This window comes from Cebus imitator, unplaced genomic scaffold (genome assembly GCF_001604975.1).
Source record: "Cebus imitator isolate Cc_AM_T3 unplaced genomic scaffold, Cebus_imitator-1.0 Scaffold61, whole genome shotgun sequence".
In the NCBI taxonomy this organism is placed as follows: Eukaryota; Metazoa; Chordata; class Mammalia; order Primates; family Cebidae; genus Cebus; species Cebus imitator.
This window is the reverse complement of record NW_016107376.1, coordinates 3,651,921-3,661,749: the sequence shown is the minus strand read 5'-3', so window position 1 is coordinate 3,661,749 and position 9,829 is coordinate 3,651,921.

The following is a 9,829-nucleotide window of genomic DNA, read 5'->3' as shown; positions in this document are numbered from 1 at the left end:
ATTTTTCTCTGAAATGGGAGCAGTGATATTTTTTGACCTCATGGGACTGCTTTTAAAAAATGTGCATAATTTACTTGAAGCGAGAACGCCGATATTTAAAATAGAATTCTCAATTCAGGGTGAATGTTTTTGCCTTTGTGAATTTGTCAATAAAGATTCACTAAGGCTCTACTTTTGTGTTCAAAAAAGCTCAGTTCCAAGTTCAAGGCTGTGGAGGAGATAAAGAAGTAGATATGGAGAAGCATCCCTTTTCATCAAAATTCACAACTTCTCATCTTCAAATGACAATGTTAAGAAAATGAAAGGGCAAGCCACAGATTGGAGAATCATATATATATATATGTATATGATATATACATATATATATATATTTTTTTTTTGAGACAGAGTCTCATTCTGTTGCCCAGTCTGGAGTGCAGTGGCGCAATCTTGGCTCACTGCAACCTCTGCCTCCCAGGTTCAAGCAATTCTTCTGCCTCAGCCTCTTCAACAGCTGGGAGTACAGGTGTGCGCCATCGATCCCAGCTCTTTTTTTTTTTTTTTTTTTTTTTTTTTTTTTTTTTTTTTTTTTTTTTTTTTTTTTTTTTTTTTTTTTTTTTTTTTTTTTTTTTTTTTTTTTTTTTTTTNCCTCAGCCTCCTGAGTAGCTGGGATTACAGGCGCCCACCACCACATCCGGTTAATTTTTTTGTATTTTTTAGTAGAGACCGAGTTTCACCATGTTGGCCAGGTTGGTCTTGAACTCCTGACCTCAAGTGATCTACCAGCCTCTGCCTCCCAAAGTGCTGGGATTACAAGTGTGAACCATCACACGCAGCCTGCAATACATGTATCTGACAAAGGACTACATCTAGAAAATAAAAAGAACTTTCGCAATTCAATAATAAGATAACCTGATTTTTTTAAATGAGCAATGGTAAGAATCAATATCCACATGCCTGAGCACCTGCAAAGAAGCTTAACATCACTGGTCATGACCCACGACTACATCCCCCTTCAGGCCCACTAGAATGGCCAAAAGTTGGCAAGTACACCAAGCGTTGGCAAGTACACCAAGCGTTGGCAAGTACATGGAACAACTTGAAGTCTTGTACACTGCTGGTGAGGATATACAATTGCTCAACCCCTCTTGAAAACATTTGATCCTTTCTTATAAAATTGTATCATTACCAAGAGCTATACAACAGGGCCCCCCAACTCTCAGGCTGCGGGCTGGTACTTGTACCTGGCCTGTGACGAAGCAGGCTGCACAGCAGGAGGCGAGTTGGGAGCCAGTATTATTGCCTGAGCTTCACCCTCTGACAGATCAGTAGGGGCATTAGGTTCTTATAGGAGGGGAAACCTATTGTGAACTGCGCATGCCTGGGATCTAGGTTGTGCTTCTTGCGAGAATCTAATGCCTGATGGTCTGAGGTCGAACAGTTTCATCCCAGAACTATCCCCCGACGACCCACAGTCTGTGGAAAAAGTGCCTTCCACAAAATCAGTCCCTGGTGCGGAAAAGGTTGGGGACTGCTGCCCTACCATACCATTCCTAAATGTTTACCCAAGAGAAGTAAACATGGCCACAACAAAGATTTATTTATGAATAAAGCAGCTTCGTTGCTAATGGCCCCAAACTGGAAACTAACCACATGGCCATCATCAATTGAATGTCTACTCACTTTATGCTGTATTCTAACAAGCCAAAAAAGAAAAAGAACGAACGGCTGATACAGGAAACGTGGGTGAATCTCAGAAGCATTATGCTGAGTAAAGGAAGCAGGCACAAAATTCTACGCTCTGTAAGATTGATTGCTATAAAACTTCAGAAAACAGAAATCCAACCCAATTGATAGTGACATAAAATAGGTTAGCAGTTGCCTAGGGCTGAGGGGTAGGGGATGATGCCTGGGAAAGGCCAAAAGAGAAATTTTGGGGTGATGAAATATACCTTGATGATGGTAATGCTTACATGGGCGTGCACATTTGTCAAAACCTGTTGAAATGTATCCTTAAATTAGGTGTATTTTATTGTATATAAAGTGTACCTCAATAATACTCATTTAATTTTCTAGGAAAAAAAAGATTATATCAAGGAGCTAGCAAGACTAAGAATCATTGCATCCTTAGGGCATTTTAATCCAAATTTTATCAATTTGAGGAGGGGGAAAATTTTCTAGTAGGGGATCTTAAAGCCTGTTCTAATATTAACATACTTTCTATATTAATGTTACCATCAATCATATCTCAATCTATAAAGTGACAAAGATGCTGAGTAAATCAAGCTGCATACCAAGTCCCTCTAGTGACATCTTGACTATCCTTTATAATGTCATCTGCCTTCAAACAAATCAGATTTTTGTCCTAAGAGGTACTATTCATAATATTGGTGTCATCGGTTTTACGTTTATCGTGCTCACTGGTAATAGCAAGGTTTTTTAAGCTTAAGAGACTCAAGTGACATTTGAAAAATATCTGAGATGAAAAATAAAGTAGATGAATAATTTCCTTAATCAGTATAATCGCCGAGAAATTGATTATTACAGTTTATAACTGGTTCATAAGAATATTTTTAAGGCCTTGGACTACTGTCAAATTAAATGTGTTACCAGTGATCGTTTATATTATGAAAAGAGAATTGATAATCAAAAGCTACTTTTTCATAACCCTTCTACTCAAATTCCTTCCGATTACTGTCACTCATTCTTTTGTAGAATTTCTTGCCATTACCTTTTCATGACAAACTTGAGCTCTGGTGTACCCGTAAGAGGAAGAATTGTTGCACAAATGCTCAATGCTCTGGTTACAACAGAATAACATAGACTTCACCTAGCTGAGAGTGACAGCATTTCTTTGCTGCCTTAATCTTTGCGAAATGATCCTTGTCTGTTTCATCCTAGAGGTGCGAGGCTTATAACTGTCAACCAACACCTGGTGGAAAGGTCTCCATTAGTCCCAAGATAAATCTAGTTGAAGGGGAATCTAGGAATCTCACTTTCTACTTTGTTTTTATTGGTTATTATTAGGGAAGCTGAATGATAAGGATGATTTTAAAGTGTTCTGGAGTTATCCAATGGCCATTGCCTGCCTGATGTGGAAACTGGGATTGTTTTGGTCTGACGTCTATCTTGTGGCATCTTATTTTGGATCATATTCAGTAATAGGTTTCATTCTTGTTTGAGCCATATGCATTGCACCCTTGGAAGGAAACCATCCAACAAGTGTCTACAATGTACCAGGCACTGTAGAGCGAGTTTTAATTTTCCAAACCTCCCTACAAGGTAGCAATGAGTGTTGTCATTTCCATTTTTACAGAGAAGAAAACTGAAGCTTAGAGGTCATGTCATTTCCCCAAGAACACACAGCTAATGATTAAAAGAGGTAGGATTTAAATGTAATCTGTCTGACTTCAGAGTCACCAAGGTATATTACTTTTTTTTATTGGAGGCCTTGGGTACCTACTTATTAAGACATCAAAGACAGTTCAGCTCCGTTTAATGGGAGAAAGATTTTACACGGACAATAAGGAAAGATTCAACCCAAAACTAAAAATCTGGTAGAGAGTAAAGAAACAGTTACCAGTGGCTAGGAAGGGTAGCGGGGAGAAGTGGGGATAGTTAACAGCTACAAAAAACCCCCAGAGAGAATTAATAATACCTAGTATTTGATAGCACAACAGGGAGACTATGGTCAAAATAATTTAATTGTGCATTCCAAAATAACTAGAAGCGTATAATTGGATTATTTATAATACAAAGGATAAATGCTAGTGGGGATGGGAACTCCATTTTCCATGATGTGATTATTAAACATTGCATGCCTGGATCAAAACATCTCATGTACCCCATCAATATACACACCACCCACAATTTTTTTAAAGTCAATATGGGATATCATTTTGACCTTATACTGCAAGCAAATCAAAATAAGAATGGTATTTACGTAAGTGAATACTAAAAGTCTAATTTTCAACAAGTTTGATCCAAATAAATTCATTTTAAGAACTAATCAGAAAATATTTGGAGGGCAGATAGTATCTTACAAAATGTAGATGGTACATTTTTTTGACCCAGTATTTTTACTTCTCAAATCTGTGTGACAGTAAAACTTGCTCAAATATTAAACTATGTGTGTTCCCGCATGTTCTCACTCATAAGTGGGTGTTGAACAGTGAGAACACATGGACACAGGGAGGGGAACATCACACACTGGGGTCCGTCAGAGGGGTGAGGGGGCTAGGGGAGGAATGGCAGAGGGTGCGGGGATTGGGGAAGGATAATATTAGGAGAAATACTGGATGTAGAGGATGGAAGGACGGAGGCAGCAAACCACCAAGGCGTGTATGTAACAAACCTGCACGTTCTGCACATGTACCCCAGAACTTAAAGTATAACAGAAAGAAAAGAAAGAGAAAGAAATATGTGTGTTCAGAAACATTCTTTGTGAAAGTGATTGTAGGAGAAAAAACAGAATCCAACAAGCCGTCACTGGAGATTGGTTAAGAATCTTTTGCTACATTTATTCAGTGACATTACAGTGTAAATTTAAAAGAGATAGAGTTATCCCATGTAGGAAGTTATCCAAAATATACTATGTAAAACATATGATGCATAACAATATGTTTGCTATTTTTGTAAAAATGAAGATATATTTGCATATGCATAGAAAAACCAGGAAAGATAGATGCTAATTGTTAACAGAGGTTATCTCGGCAGGAAAATATTGATGAGATGAATATAAGGAAGGAAGATAATATATAATTTGTCATCTTACATACTCTAGATGTCTGCAATAAAAATGTGCGTGTTTTAAATAAAAGCAAAGTAGGCCAGGCACAGTGGCTCATGCCTACAGTACCAGCACTTTGGAAGACCAAGGCAGGTAGATCATTTTGAACTCATGAGTTCAAGGCCAGAATGGGTAATACGGCAAAACCCTATCTCTGCTAAAAGTACAAAAAAAGAAAAGCAGGTGTAGCGGTACACACCTGTGGTCCCAGCTCCGGAGGAGACTGAAGTGGGAGGATGGCTTGAGCCTGGAAGGCAGAGGCTGCAGTGAGCTGTGATTATGCCACTGCACTCCAGCCTAGGTGACAGAATGAGACTCTGTCTCAAAAAAGTAATAATAATAAATAAAAGCAAAGTAGGCCAGGTGAGGTGGCTAACGCCTGCAAACTCAGCACTTTGGGAAGACGAGGTGGGCGGATCACATGCCGTCAGGGTTTTGAGATCAGCTTAGCCAACACGGTGAAACCCCATCTGTACTAAAAATACAAAAATTAGCCAGGCATGGTGGCATAGGCCTGTAATCCGGCTATTTGGGCGGCTGAGGCAGGAGAATGGCTTGAACCTGGGAGGTGGTGGTTGCAGTGATCGTGCCACTGCACTTCAGCCTGGGCCGCAGAGGGAGCCTCCATCTCCAAATCGATAAATAAGTAAACAGATGCAAAGTAGTTGAATTCACAGTGTTCTTTACTTCTTATAATATATTCAGGTGTGTGTCCTCATTGTTTAATTTTCATTTTAATTTTTTTATTTCAAAACTTTAAGGGTATAAGTGGTTTTTGGTTCCATGGATGAGTTATAGAGTGGTGAGGTCTGAGATTTTAGTGTACCTGAAACTCAAGTCATACACATAGTACCCAATAGGTAGTTTTTTAAAATCTCTCCTATTCCTTCCACCCTCCCAGTATATACATTTTTAAAAACTGAATGAATAAATCAAAATATTAACAGTGGTTATCCCTGGAGGGTGAGACTAAGATTTGTTTTTAATTTTGAGCTGTATATATTTTTATACAAAAACTTAAAAGTTTTCCCCAGTGAATGTGGATTGATTTTAGAGTCAGAATAAACTATATGCGTCCCTGGGGAAACAGTCTCCTGTCTGGGATTTGGCTCTATCAACTATTCCAATAGACAGAGTAGCATGACTTTTACCTTGTTGGGCAAAGCAACATATTTACAACTGAAAATACTTGGTTCTACCAAACAAAATGGAGTGTTTTGGTTTTCTTAACACACCTAGGCATGTTCTTGTGTCTCAAATGGCTTGGGAATATACCAGTTCCCAAGGCCTGTCTCAGTTACCCTGTAACAGCTGGTATGATCTTGATTGCAAGTAACAGAAGTTCTAACAAAGTGTGGCTTAAATACTAATAATACTATCTCATATTAGAAAAACAGCTCAAGACACAGGGTTCTAGAGTTGGTTAATGCAGTGACTCCGTGTCGTCATGAGAGAGCCTGAATTTTTCTGTCTTTCAACCCTGATTTGCTTAAGAATATGCTAAAACCAATCCATCAGCAAGGACTAATATACAAGAGTGAATAGAAGAAAATATGGTTACATAGGAGAATTGGGATAGGACCGGAAATACAAATGTATTTAGATAAAAATAGGTCACTGTGAAGCTGGAATAGGGAAATGTCTTGGTGAATATGTGTCAGGGAGTGGCCTTGCCTGCACTGTAAGGGTTGATTTCACGGGGGTCAGATTGGATTCAAGGAAAGAAATTGGGAAGATACAGCAGTCTCCTTGGCAGCTAAGGGACTGAATTAGGTGGTGGTAAGGGGAACAGAAGGGATGAATTTTATAGGGAACACGGACAGAACTTGGCTAGATATGGAAGGTGAAAGATGGGAATCATGCGAAGGTAAAGTTTTTGATCTTGGTGGCTACAAGAATGGGAGTAAAAGTGACAAGATTTGGGAGAAAAAGCCAATTTGTGTTCACAGGTGATTGTGGGTATTTTTGTAACCGTATTGAAATAGAGGTCACAATGAGACATTCCAATAGAAATGACAATTAGGCTATTGGTGATGAAGACCAGAGTTTTAAGGTAATCACTCCACATTTACCAGTCCTAAATGTGCAGATAGGACCCCAAAACCATGTGAATACTTTCTCTATAACTACGATTTACACAAAGTACAAAGGTCATGAACTCACAAACTTTAAAAATAAATCTATATGGTTCAGTCCACAGATACAAATTGTTTCCGATCCTATTAATTTCTCATTTAGCCATTCCCTCCCGAAGAGGATATAGCATAAGGGCTGAGAAGAGAAGATTATTTCTCTACAGAGTTTATTTTATGTTTTCAGATACCATCATCATCCAGGAGGATTTATTTATTGCCAAATTAAACTTGAGCTGTATCACGTATTGCAGAGAGATAACAGCACAGATAGGGTCCCTGGCTTTGAGACTCTTACTTATACAAATGGGTAAAGTATTCACAGGCAGAAAAAATAAAATTCTAAACAATGCCCAAGTAGGAAGTATGTATGTACATTATATACAGGTTGAAAGTATTGGCAAGGAGAATGAAAGAGTATTACAGAATTAAAGAGAACATAGTCACAGAAAATGATACAAGAGGCAGTGCAGTGTGAAAATGAGGTGGTCAGGGGACCCCCACCCTATCACTGAATCACTGAATTACTGCATGGTCTACGGCAAATCAGTTCAATCCATAGTTTCCATCTCACCATCTGTCAAATGCCACTGACATCTATTTGAGGAGAAATTTACCCGTTTGCTGATTCAACAAACACTGATTGAATTTGACCTCCCTATCATGGTCTGTGGTTGGATCTAGAAATGTAAAAATGAGCGTGACATAACCCTTACCTTTGGAGAAAGTTAGTAAAAAACATTTACTGGAACTGGTATGCTCTTGACTGCAAGTAACAGAAGTTCCAACAAAATATGGCTTAAATAATACAGATATTATCTTGTATTAAAACATCTCAAGATAGAGGGTTCTAGAGTTGGTTTATTCAGTGGCCCAGTGTCATCATGAAAGACTCAGATTTTTCTGTTTTTCAATGCTGATAGGCTCAGCATGTTGACTTGAGTCTTCAGGTTAGTGGATAAAAATGGCTGCCACAGCTCCCACCTTCAAATCCTGATGCGACTGAAGATTGAAACTGTGAGGATTAACAGAAGTAATGCATGTAAAATGCACAGGTCTTGGCACATGGAAATTGCTCAATGGATTTTAGCTTTCATTTACTTTTCATATTATGTGATACTATCTTGCTCTGAATAAATTTCTTACATTGGATTGCTAGAGCTTCCATAACAAAGTAATGTGGTTTGGCTGTGTCACCACCCAGATCTCATCTTGAATTGTAGTTCTGATAGTCCCCACATATTGTGGGAGGGGCCAGTTGGAGATAATTTAATCATGAAGGTGGCTACTCTTGCTGTTCCCATGATAGTGAGTTCTTATGAGATCTGATGGTTTTATAAGAGGCTTTTCCCCCTTTTGCTCAGCATTTCTTCTTGCTGCCACCGTGTGAAAAAAGACGTGTTTGCTTCCCTTTTTGCCATGATTGTAAGTTTCCTGAGGTCTCTGCAGCCCTGCAGAAGTATGAGTCAATTAAACTTCTTTGTAAATTACTCAGTCTCAGGTGTGTCATTATTAGCAGAGTGAGAATAGACTACAAAAGTCTCAAAGACTGAGTTGCTTAAGCAACATAAATTTATTGACTCATAGTTATGGAGGCTACAAGTCTGAGATGAAAGTGATGGCAGGGTTGGTTCCTTTGGAGGGCTTAGAAGGAAGGATCCGTCATCTTAATCTCTCCCTTTGGCTTATAGATCCATCTTGTCCATGTGTCTCTTCCCATTATTTTCTCTCTATGTGTGTCTCTTTCTTTAATAATATTAAAAAAAGGAACATCAGTCATATTGTATTCGTTGCTCACCCTATTCCTGTATGAGTTTATCTTCACTAAATAGATACGCCATGACTCTATTTCCAAATAAAGTCACATTATGAAGTTCTAGTGCTGAGGGCTTCAATATACGAATTTTTGGGGAGGTACAATCACCCCGAGAGCATTACTCATTATGTGCTTTAGTTCATGTGTCTGTTTACTAATGATTTTAAAAGAATCTTTCCAGAGAGAGATAATAAGTGGGGAAATAAGAAATTGGCCAAGTGGGGCCAGGCGCAGTGGCTCACGCCTGTCATCCCAGCATTTTGGGAGGCCAAGGTGGGTGGATCATGAGGTCAACAGATGGAAACCATCCCGGCCCATGTGGTGTGAAACCCTGTCTCTATTAAAAAACACGAAAATTAGCTGGGTGTGGTAGTCCCAGCTACTCAGGAGGCTGAGGCAGGAGAATTGCTTGAACCTGGGAGGTGGAGGTCGCAGTGAGCCGAGATTACACCACTGCACTCCAGCTTGGTGCCTGGTGACAGAGTGAGACTCTGTCTCAAAAAAAGAAAAGAAAAAGAAATTGGCCAAGTGTTTGGTGTACCGGGTCTCCCTTCTATGTGGCACATTCCCTTTCTCTGACTATGGGTGGATTTCTGATCCACTTGGAGGTGAAAGCTGTTGTGGAAATTTTGCATATACTGAGCTCTTTCTATAAATAATTATGTTATCTTCCTTGGTTTTGCTTTTGTCACTCTTTTCCCTTCCAGCTTCATTTATTTCCTTGCTCTTTTTAAGAAAAAGGGGGAAAATCCTATTGTGTTCATTTGCATTTCCTCTCACTGTGGAGGACAGTATCAATGGCCAGGAGCTTGTGAGTGCTTGTCTTGTTGCCATCCTTTTCTTCTATGAGACTGTGGCTGGACATTGCCATGGTTTGAGTCTACCAAGCAAAACAAAGCATAACACCTTTTACCAACTTACAAGCTCTCCTGGATGCAGGAAGGGTTTGTAAGCTACAAAAAGTTGAGTGAGCGCCCTCAGCTGCTTGGGAGAAACACAAAGACATCTCGATGGTCATTTAGGACCTCAGTCACTCTGCCCTTGGCCAGGAGGGAAGCTGGATGGGAGAGAGCCCTGGGTTTTATTTCTCAAAAGAGATGGAAACTGAGAGGA